Raw genomic sequence first — 12510 nt, 5'->3', positions numbered from 1 at the left:
AGAATCAGAAGAATGATTACAGATTATCATACAGGTTGGGAGGACATGATGCACTCCATGAGAAAATATTGGACTATATTAAAACAGACAATGACCTAAAAAAATTGTTGCCAAATCAACCCCTGGTCACAGCAAGACGCAGCAAATCCCTATGAGACATTCTTGTAAAAAGTCATTGCATATCCCCGAGATCGATCTTCATTTTCTCATCAAAAGGCCCTAAATGGGGATCAGGGCCATGTGGGAATTGCTCTATCTGCCCTCAGATGCTTCGAACAGATGTTTTTGTGGATTCTAATGGAACAAAAGAATATGAAATTGTACATCATATCAATTGCAAGACCACAGGAGTAGTGTATTACGCAAATTGTCCATGTGGACTAATTTATGTTGGAATGACGTCTAGAGAACTGAGAGTTCGTGTCCAGGAACATATCTGGGATATTAAAGCAACACAGAGGATAGAATTAACTGACCAGGACGGAATATCTAAATTGAAACCCATCGCTAGACATTTTAGAATATCTCACAATTACCAGAGGAAAAACCTTATATTCAGAGGCATAGATCATGCATACTTGGGGATTCGTGGTGGAGACATTATGCGTCTATTAGGACAGAAAGAATGTAAGTGGATCATCAAATTAAAAACATCATCACCCTGGGGACTTAATGAGAACACAAGTTTCTCATGCTTTTTGTAGATTTATCACTTTCTGATTTTTTCTTATTTATTTTATTTTAGCGGGGGGATATAATATTTATCATTTTTTCAATTACTTATGTTGGGTTGATATGAATATTTCTCTTTGTATTTGTGAGGGCTTTAAGTTGCACTCATATTTAAGTTTGCATGTTCACTAAATTGTGTTTTCTTTATTATTATTATTATTTTTTAGTGTGGCAGTGTATTCCTATTGGGATTCCTTCTCCCTGTTCTCTTGGCGACACCGGCTTTGGATCCATCTTTAGGGAACATGGTGGCATTGTTTCTTGTTATTATTGGGCTTATTTTTGATGTTCCCTATTTTATCATGTGATTATTAGAATAATTGTATTTAATGTAGACTTCTCTCCTTTTTTCATTTTTTATTTCACTCACTTGGACTTTCTTTTCATTCTATTTTCATTTTATTTTTATTTTCATTTTTTTTTTTTTTTCTTAGTTTCACACTTTTTTATTTTTCACCTTCATGCACCTTGTGTGCTTATTTATTCATTTAATTTATATATATCCTCCTCCCACTTTCAGGGGTTAGTGGAGGCGATTCTTTTTCACATTCACATTAATTTTAGGTAACATTAGTCACCTTGCACATTATTTTTTAACTACACATATTTATTATGTATTTATTCTTACATTTTTTTGCACACCACTTTTACACATTATGAATTCATTTATTTATAATTTGAAAGATAAATAAAGATTTGGGTAGCTCTAAAACCAAAATAATGACTTTTGGGTGCCAGGCGAGTACTAACGTGGAGGTTGTGTATTCCGTACAACTTAAACAATAATATAGGTAGGTATATACACAATCATGTGTATATAGAATATGTATTCCTCAAGGCTGGGCTTGATTATAGTATATTTTATAAAAGCTTGCATATCAGTACAATTATTATTCAGGTTAGACGCGTTTCGAGGTAGCTCTGTACCTCTTTTTCAATAACTGACTGTTATTGAAAACTGTTATTGTTACTGTCTGTTATTGAAAAAGAGGTACAGTGCTACCTCGAAACGGATCTAACCTGAATAATATCGGATCGTTAAGGCCATACACCAACAGGAAAAATTTACCATTTGCAACAGCTGGAGGTTCGCTAACTGAGACCCACTGCTGCATGTTTGCTAACATAGGACCACGCCGGTAGCCACTCCCGCAAATTCCTATCCACCTCAGCTCCTACACAACTCTCCAGATCCCTGACATTCACCAACTATAGGCAGGACGCCAGCCGCGCCAGTAAGAGTATTGGGAACAGCGGAGCGCTACGTACAGGTCCCCCGAGATGGACCTTTTTGCCCAGGGCCGGTGGTTCCGTGCCAGCTCCATCTACAAGCTATCGGGACCTCACAGGAACAGGGCGGTGAGTGGTGCTGTGCACCAACAATACACAAGACTATTTTACCATTTTGGAAAATGTTTTTCCTACATGCATAAAAGATACAGAAACTACCACTGTATCCCCAATGAGTGTCTAAGGAACTTTGTTGCTTTATACTAACTATATACTGTGTTGCATTATATACTAACTGTATATCGATTCACTATTGTACTAAGAAGATACCAGTACCAAGTTGGTAGTTTTGGCCTATTCTTTTAATTGTTATCCTATTATTTTATTTAACTTTATTTTATAAATAGCCTATACTGCCCCGAGCAAGGGCCCTGCAGAGGGTGCAGCAAGCTAATAACCAATATTTTTATATTATATATTTTTTTTATAAATAAAAAATAATTAATATATACAGAACGAATCCTATTATATTTTTACATTTTTCACATACATATATATACACATTTCTTTAATATTTATTTTTGATATACAAGCTTATATAAAATATACTATAATCAAGCCCAGCCTTGAGGAATACGTATTCTATATACACATGATTGTCTATATACCTACCTATATTTATTTATAATTGCACACTACGTTCACACTTTATGAATTTATTTATTTATAATTTATAATTTTTTACATCATTATCACACATGTCTGTCTTTATATTGCACTTCATTGATATTCTCATTTATTGCATGTTGGATTGTTGTTTATTTGATTGCAGTGTACACTTTGTTCTACATATAATTCTTTTTTCTTCATACTCTTACTCACACATTATGGATTCACATTCACCAGTAGCACTTTCACTTTGTATCACATTCACATTCATTCACACATGTTCACATTCATTCACTTCAGTCACATTAGATCTACAGTTATAACCGCACTACACATTGACCATTTCAGAAAAATCTTTTTCTTATATCAATTACACGGTGGTTCCCGTTTGTTACTGGCATTTGCCAGTACAACTTATGGCCGAGTGACGCAGAGCGCTTGTGCGCGCATTCGCCGGATTGACGAGACCGGGACGTCGCCCCTCAGCTGGCGTATGACGTCGCTCACGGCGGCTGATTGCGGAAGTCGACGGGCGGGTCCTGGCAGCGTGAATCGGGATGGCGTGTGGACACAAGCGCCATAAACTTATGCCGCCATGAAATAGTTGAGTGATTGGCTAGTAACTTAATGAGTGTCACTATTTATGCCCCCACATGTCCCCCACCTCACTACTCCTAGAGGAAGCTTGGCGAAATGTGTCGGAGTGTGAGGTGGGGGAGCATCCTGGTGCATACTGTGTGCCTTCTCTCTTTTTGCAGTATGGCTTACTTTATATTGCTGCTAGTTATTATACCATGATAAATGCTGCTATGCTGCACATTGCCCTATTTATATGCTGCACTATTGATAAACATGACTTACTGATTAGGACTTGTACCTCTTGATACTAGTGTTGCTCGCGAATATTCGCAATTCGAATATTATTCGCGAATATCGTATATTCGCGAATTCGCGAATTTTGCGAATATAGCGCTATATATTCGTAATTACGAATATTCGGTTTTTTTTTGTTTTTTTTTTGTTTTTTTTTTGTTTTTTTTTCTTCACAGTACACATCACAGTGATCACCCCTCTCTGCCTCCAGCTTGTGTGGTGTAAAGAAGGCTGTAATACTACTGTGTGAGACTGGCGTGCGAAAATTCGCATATGCGAAAATTATCATATGCTAATTTTCGCATATGCGAATTTCCACATATGCTAATTTTCGCATGCGCGTATTTTCGCATACGCGAAAATAAAACGAAAATATAACGAATATGCGAATATTCGCGAATATATGACGAATATTCGTCCATATATTCGCGAATATTCGCGAATTCGAATATGGCCTATGCCGCTCAACACTACTTGATACTGCTATTTTGCACAAGACCCTGTATATATGCTGCTATATTTATTATGATTGGTGCTAGATAAAAAAAAAATTGCACATATAGTAGTCTAATTTTCTATATTATTGTATATATATACTATTACAATTATTGGGGTCTTAGTGCAATAGTTATTTTGCAGCTTTACAAATATTTATTATTAAGGGAGTGCATTTTTACAATCATTGTGATATAATATTTCTAGGATGTTCCCCCATCCATTGTTTTAATATTGTCTTATGTGTATATGTGTTTTTTATGGGTTATTGGGAAAATGGGGTTTTCAGTTCTTGTATCATTATCTGTGTAATAAAGATTATTAATTGTTGATCATTACCTTGCACTAGCATTTATTTCATTATTAAAGGTAGATTTTCTGTAGGTTTATATATATCAGGTAGCACTCTACCGTTTGCTATTCGGGGACATTTTTTGTACTCCCTTATATGTAGTGGTCCTACTTTGTAGGTTGTGTAAAAGTACTCACTGGCTGGAGTTGTACACAAATACGTTTTTATGCATACTGTAGCGCATTTTCTCCCCTCATAAGTGCATAGCATAAGTACATCTAAGTGGTGTACTATTTTGTTCCTGTTAAAGTCTTAAAGGGCCAAGATACTGTGAAAGGCCAGGCAAAAGTGCTCAATGGCTGGTGTTGTACACAAATACTTTTTTAAGCGTACTGTAGCGCATGTTTCTCCCCTCATAAGTGCATACCACATACGTACATCTAAGTGGTGTACTATTTTGTACCTGTTAAAGTCTCAAGGGCCTAGATAATGTGAAAGGCCAGGCAAAAGAACTCAACGGCTGGTGTTAAACCCAATCACTTTTTTAAGCCAACTGTAGCGTGTTCTACTCCTCTCATATACCCACTAAGTAGGTCAGACTAAGAAGTGCCAGAACGTGCACAGAGAAGTGTCAGAGGTCGCAACAGACTAGGGGCGAAAGGCAGCAGGAGTCGTAGCGAGAGACCTGAGTTCCCGGTATCAGCTAGCGATCGTGTCTTGACCAGGACAGAGTCAATGGGAGGAAATGGACTGCCATGCCAACTGATGGTTGTGTCTGGGTTATCTGCCGTTATTGATTGGTTAACATGGTCATCCTCTTCATCACAATTGACATCTGACACCCCCAGTCAACAGGTGGTGGGTTCCTCAGACACAACCTTCAGTTGGCATGGCCCGCAAGCAGTCCATTTCCTCCCATTGCCTCTGTCCTATGGTGTTCCCTCCCCCACAGAAGTGTCTTATAATGTGGGTTCAGCTCCACTATTCAGTGAGGATGATCTAGAGGACAGCCAGCCGCTACTGCCTGGTCAAGAAGTGGAGGATATAACCACCACTTCCTATGCTAGGCGGGGAAGTAGTGATAAGGAGAGTGGCGTGGGTGTTACGCCGAGCGCTCCGGGTCCCCGCTCCTCCCCGGAGCGCTCGCTACACTCTCGCTACTGCAGCGCTCCGGTCAGATCCACTGACCCGGTGCGCTGCGATTCCGCCTCCAGCCGGGATGCGATTCGCGATGCGGGTGGCGCCCGCTCGCGATGCGCACCCCGGCTCCCGTACCTGACTCGCTCTCCGTCGGTCCTGTCCCGGCGCGCGCGGCCCCGCTCCCTAGGGCGCGCGCGCGCCGGGTCTCTGCGATTTAAAGGGCCACTGCGCCGCTGATTGGCGCAAGTGGTTCTAATTAGTGTGTTCACCTGTGCACTCCCTATGTATACCTCACTTCCCCTGCACTCCCTCGTCGGATCTTGTTGCCATTGTGCCAGTGAAAGCGTTTCCTTGTGTGTTCCTAGCCTGTGTTCCAGACCTCCTGCCGTTGCCCCTGACTACGATCCTTGCTGCCTGCCCCGACCTTCTGCTACGTCCGACCTTGCTTCTGTCTACTCCCTTGTACCGCGCCTATCTTCAGCAGTCAGAGAGGTTGAGCCGTTGCTAGTGGATACGACCTGGTCGCTACCGCCGCAGCAAGACCATCCCGCTTTGCGGCGAGCTCTGGTGAATACCAGTAGTGACTTAGAACCGGTCCACTAGCACGGTCCACGCCAATCCCTCTCTGGCACAGAGGATTCACCTCCTGCCAGCCGGCATCGTGACAGTAGATCCGGCCATGGATCCCGCTGAAGTTCCTCTGCCAGTTGTCGCCGACCTCACCACGGTGGTCGCCCAGCAGTCACAACAGATAGCGCAACAAGGCCACCAGCTGTCTCAACTGACCGTGATGCTACAGCAGCTACTACCACAGCTTCAGCAATCATCTCCTCCGCCAGCTCCTGCACCTCCTCCGCAGCGAATGGCCACTTCAGGCCTACGACTATCCTTGCCGGATAAATTTGATGGGGACTCTAAATTTTGCCGTGGCTTTCTTTCTCAATGTTCCCTGCACTTGGAGATGATGTCGGACCAGTTTCCTACTGAAAGGTCTAAGGTGGCTTTCGTAGTCAGCCTTCTGTCTGGAAAAGCTCTGTCATGGGCCACACCGCTCTGGGACCGCAATGACCCCGTCACTGCCTCTGTACACTCTTTCTTCTCGGAAATTCGAAGTGTCTTTGAGGAACCTGCCCGAGCCTCCTCTGCTGAGACTGCCCTGTTGAACCTGGTCCAGGGTAATTCTTCCGTTGGCGAGTACGCCGTACAATTCCGTACTCTTGCTTCAGAACTATCCTGGAATAATGAGGCCCTCTGCGCGACCTTTAAAAAAGGCCTATCCAGCAACATTAAAGATGTTCTGGCCGCACGAGAAATCCCTGCTAACCTACATGAACTCATTCATCTAGCCACTCGCATTGACATGCGTTTTTCCGAAAGGCGTCAGGAGCTCCGCCAGGATATGGACTTTGTTCGCACGAGGCGTTTTTTCTCCCCGGCTCCTCTCTCCTCTGGTCCCCTGCAATCCGTTCCTGTGCCTCCCGCCGTGGAGGCTATGCAGGTCGACCGGTCTCGTCTGACACCTCAAGAGAGGACACGACGCCGCATGGAGAATCTCTGCCTGTACTGTGCCGGTACCGAACACTTCCTGAAGGATTGTCCTATCCGTCCTCCCCGCCTGTAAAGACGTACGCTGACTCCGCACAAAGGTGAGACAGTCCTTGATGTCAACTCTGCTTCTCCACGTCTTACTGTGCCTGTGCGGATATCTGCCTCTACCTTCTCCTTCTCCACTATGGCCTTCTTGGATTCCGGATCTGCAGGAAATTTTATTTTGGCCTCTCTCATCAACAGGTTCAACATCCCGGTGACCAGTCTCGCCAGACCCCTCTACATCAATTGTGTTAACAATGAAAGATTGGACTGTACCATACGTTTCCGCACGGAGCCCCTCCTAATGTGCATCGGACCTCATCACGAAAAAATTGAGTTTTTGGTCCTCCCCAATTGTACTTCCGAAATTCTCCTTGGACTACCCTGGCTTCAACACCATTCCCCAACCCTGGATTGGTCCACTGGGGAGATCAAGAGTTGGGGTACCTCTTGTTTCAAAGACTGCCTTAAACTGGTACCCAGTACTCCTTGCCGTGACCCTGTGGTTTCCCCTGTAACCGGTCTCCCTAAGGCCTATATGGACTTTGCGGATGTATTTTGCAAAAAACAAGCTGAGACTCTACCTCCTCACAGGCCTTATGACTGTCCTATTGACCTCCTCCCGGGCACTACTCCACCCCGGGGCAGAATTTATCCTCTCTCCGCCCCAGAGACTCTTGCTATGTCTGAGTACATCCAGGAAAATTTAAAAAAGGGCTTTATCCGCAAATCCTCCTCTCCTGCCGGAGCCGGATTTTTCTTTGTGTCCAAAAAAGATGGCTCCCTACGTCCTTGCATTGACTACCGCGGTCTTAATAAAATCACGGTAAAGAACCGCTACCCTCTACCTCTTATCTCTGAACTCTTTGATCGCCTCCAAGGTGCCCACATCTTTACCAAACTGGACTTAAGAGGTGCTTATAATCTCATCCGCATCAGAGAGGGGGATGAATGGAAAACGGCATTTAACACTAGAGATGGACACTTTGAGTATCTGGTCATGCCCTTTGGCCTGTGCAACGCCCCTGCCGTCTTCCAAGACTTTGTTAATGAAATTTTTCGTGATCTCTTATATTCCTGTGTTGTTGTGTATCTGGACGATATCCTGATTTTTTCTGCCAACCTAGAAGAACACCGCCAGCATGTCCGCATGGTTCTTCAGAGACTTCGTGACAATCAACTTTATGCCAAGATGGAGAAATGTCTATTTGAATGTCAATCTCTTCCTTTCCTAGGATACTTGGTCTCTGGCCAGGGACTACAAATGGATCCAGACAAACTCTCTGCCGTCTTAGATTGGCCACGCCCCTCCGGACTCCGTGCTATCCAACGTTTTTTGGGGTTCGCCAATTATTACAGACAATTTATTCCACATGTTTCCACCATTGTGGCTCCTATCGTGGCTTTAACCAAAAAGAATGCCAATCCTAAGTCATGGCCTCCTCAAGCGGAAGACGCCTTTAAACAGCTCAAGTCTGCCTTTTCTTCTGCTCCCGTGCTCTCCAGACCTGACCCATCTAAACCCTTCCTATTGGATGTAGATGCCTCCTCAGTAGGAGCGGGAGCGGTCCTTCTACAAAAAAATTCTTCCGGGCATGCTGTTACTTGTGGTTTTTTTTCTAGGACCTTCTCTCCGGCGGAGAGGAATTACTCCATCGGGGATCGAGAGCTACTAGCCATTAAATTAGCACTTGAGGAATGGAGGCATCTGCTGGAGGGATCAAGATTTCCAGTTATTATTTACACCGATCACAAGAATCTCTCCTATCTCCAGTCTGCCCAACGGCTGAATCCTCGCCAGGCCAGGTGGTCTCTGTTCTTTGCCCGATTTAATTTTGAAATTCACTTTCGGCCTGCCGATAAGAACATTAGGGCCGATGCTCTCTCTCGTTCCTCGGATGCCTCGGAAGTAGAGCTCTCTCCGCAACACATCATTCCTCCTGACTGCCTGATCTCCACTTCTCCAGCCTCCATCAGGCAAACTCCTCCAGGGAAGACCTTCGTCACTCCACGCCAACGCCTCGGAATCCTCAAATGGGGTCACGCCTCCCATCTCGCAGGCCATGCGGGCATCAAGAAATCCGTGCAACTCATCTCTCGTTTCTATTGGTGGCCGACTCTGGAGATGGATGTTGTTGATTTTGTGCGGGCCTGCACTGTCTGTGCCCGGGATAAGACTCCTTGCCAGAAGCCCGCTGGTCTTCTTCATCCTCTGCCTGTCCCCGAACAGCCTTGGTCTCTGATTGGTATGGACTTTATTACAGACTTACCCCCATCCCGTGGCAACACTGTTGTTTGGGTGGTCGTTGATCGATTCTCCAAGATGGCACATTTCATCCCTCTTCCTGGTCTTCCTTCTGCGCCTCAGTTGGCAAAACAATTTTTTGTACACATTTTTCATCTTCACGGGTTGCCCACGCAGATCGTCTCGGATAGAGGCGTCCAATTCGTGTCAAAATTCTGGAGGGCTCTCTGTAAACAACTCAAGATTAAATTAAACTTTTCTTCTGCTTATCATCCTCAATCCAATGGGCAAGTAGAAAGAATTAACCAGGTCCTGGGTGATTATTTACGGCATTTTGTTTCCTCCCGCCAGGATGACTGGGCAGATCTTCTACCATGGGCCGAATTCTCGTATAACTTCAGAGTTTCTGAATCTTCTTCCAAATCCCCATTTTTCGTGGTGTACGGCCGTCACCCTCTTCCCCCCCTCCCTACTCCCTTGCCCTCTGGTTTGCCCGCTGTGGATGAAATAACTCGTGATCTTTCCACCATATGGAAAGAGACCCAAAATTCTCTCTTACAGGCTTCATCAGGCATGAAGAAGTTTGCTGATAAGAAAAGAAGAGCTCCCCCCATTTTTTCTCCAGGAGACAAGGTATGGCTCTCCGCTAAATATGTCCGCTTCCATGTTCCTAGCTACAAATTGGGACCACGCTATCTTGGTCCTTTCAAAATTTTGTGCCAGATTAATCCTGTCTCTTACAAACTTCTTCTTCCTCCTTCTCTTCGTATTCCTAATGCCTTTCATGTTTCTCTTCTTAAACCACTCATCATCAACCGTTTCTCTCCCAAACTTGTTTCTCCCACTCCTGTTTCCGGCTCCTCGGACATCTTCTCAGTAAAGGAGATACTGGCCTCCAAGAAGGTCAGAGGGAAAACCTTTTTTTGGGTCGATTGGGAGGGCTGTGGTCCTGAAGAGAGATCCTGGGAACCTGAGGACAATATCCTAGACAAAAGTCTGCTCCTCAGGTTCTCAGGCTCTAAGAAGAGGGGGAGACCCAAGGGGGGGGGTACTGTTACGCCGAGCGCTCCGGGTCCCCGCTCCTCCCCGGAGCGCTCGCTACACTCTCGCTACTGCAGCGCTCCGGTCAGATCCACTGACCCGGTGCGCTGCGATTCCGCCTCCAGCCGGGATGCGATTCGCGATGCGGGTGGCGCCCGCTCGCGATGCGCACCCCGGCTCCCGTACCTGACTCGCTCTCCATCGGTCCTGTCCCGGCGCGCGCGGCCCCGCTCCCTAGGGCGCGCGCGCGCCGGGTCTCTGCGATTTAAAGGGCCACTGCGCCGCTGATTGGCGCAAGTGGTTCTAATTAGTGTGTTCACCTGTGCACTCCCTATGTATACCTCACTTCCCCTGCACTCCCTCGCCGGATCTTGTTGCCATTGTGCCAGTGAAAGCGTTTCCTTGTGTGTTCCTAGCCTGTGTTCCAGACCTCCTGCCGTTTCCCCTGACTACGATCCTTGCTGCCTGCCCCGACCTTCTGCTACGTCCGACCTTGCTTCTGTCTACTCCCTTGTACCGCGCCTATCTTCAGCAGTCAGAGAGGTTGAGCCGTTGCTAGTGGATACAACCTGGTCACTACCGCCGCAGCAAGACCATCCCGCTTTGCGGCGGGCTCTGGTGAATACCAGTAGTGACTTAGAACCGGTCCACTAGCACGGGCCACGCCAATCCCTCTCTGGCACAGAGGATCCACCTCCTGCCAGCCGGCATCGTGACAGTGGGAGTTGGTGTTGCGAGCATTCAGACTCCTGAAGTAGACACTGTTGAGGAACCTAAGGAGGAAATCAGTGACGTACAGACACAACTCAATGATGATGATATAGTCGATCGCACTTGGAAGCCGGGTACAGAAGGGGCTTCATCATCATCAGGAGAAGAGGGTTGCAGATTGCCATGAGGCAGCAGTTGAGGCAGCGAGGTAGTAGCATGGTTGGCAGTCAGCATAGTGGCAGTAGTGGAAAGTCTGGTGCCAAATGTGCCCGGGGTAGACTAACTTCTTCGGGGCAGCCTAAATTCCCAGGAGGTAGTGAAACAGGGGTTGCTGGAGTCGGCAGCAGTAGCAGTCAATCAGGGACTGTTGTTGGGAAAATCAGCTACTCTGCACTGTGGCAGTTTTTCATCAAGCATCTGGAGGAGATTAACCTGGCCACATGCAAGATGTGTCGGCAGAAGGTGAAACGTGGCCAGGGTCTCAATGTAGGCACCACGGCCCTGCGTCAGCATATGCAGCATCACCATAAAGCAGCCTGGGAGAACCGTGGCTCCGATGTGGTGGTCCGGCCTGCTTCATCACCCAGTGGCGCGCCATTCCATGTTTCAACCAGCCAAAGCTCCACCACCTTAGCCGAAGGGAGCTGTGTGTCATACCCATCTTATGTCATTCCATATGCTCCTGCTCCTCCTACTTTGAGTCAGTCATTCCGCCAGCAATCCATTGGCGAAGCCATGTCCAAGAGACAACAGTATAGGCCCACTCATCCGACGGAGTAGAAGCTGAATGTGCTCCTGTCCAAGTTGCTGGTGCTGCAGTCCCTCCCTTTTCAAGTGGTGGACTCTGCACCTTTCAGAGAACTGATGACTTGTGCCGAGCTGAGGTGGAGAGTCCCAAGCCGCCATTTTTTTTGCGAAGAAGGCAGTACCAGCCCTGCACAATTTTGTGGAAGAGAAGGTGGGCCAGTCCTTGAGCCTGTCGCTGTGTACCAAAGTGCATGGCAGCGCTGACGTGTGAAGCTGTAACTATGGTCAGGGACAATGCATGTCCTTTACGGCTCACAGGGTGAATGTGGTTACTACACAGCCACAACAGCAACGTGGACAGGTCACGCCACTTCCTCCTCCACACTCTTAGGCCGTTGGTCCTGTGACAGTGTGAGACTCCGCCTCCTCATCCTCCACCATGTCCTCAACCTCCACTGCATGGACAAGTCTTAGTGCCCCTCTAGCATACCATGTGTAAGGGGGAACAGCGGTGTCACACTGTTCTTTACATGGTTTGCTTTGGCAAATGTAGTCACACAGGAGAGGAACTGGCAAAATTCATTCGTCAAGATATCGAATCATGGCTTACTCCACGAAAACTGGAAATGGGAACCATGGTGACTGACAACTGTAAGAACATCTTGTCTGCGCTGCGACAAGGAATCCTGAAACATGCGCCCTGCATGGCACACGTGTTCAATTTGGTTGTCAAGCGGTTATTGAA

This window comes from Hyla sarda, chromosome 6 (assembly GCF_029499605.1).
Source record: "Hyla sarda isolate aHylSar1 chromosome 6, aHylSar1.hap1, whole genome shotgun sequence".
Taxonomy (NCBI): Eukaryota; Metazoa; Chordata; class Amphibia; order Anura; family Hylidae; genus Hyla; species Hyla sarda.
This window is presented reverse-complemented; position numbering follows the sequence as displayed.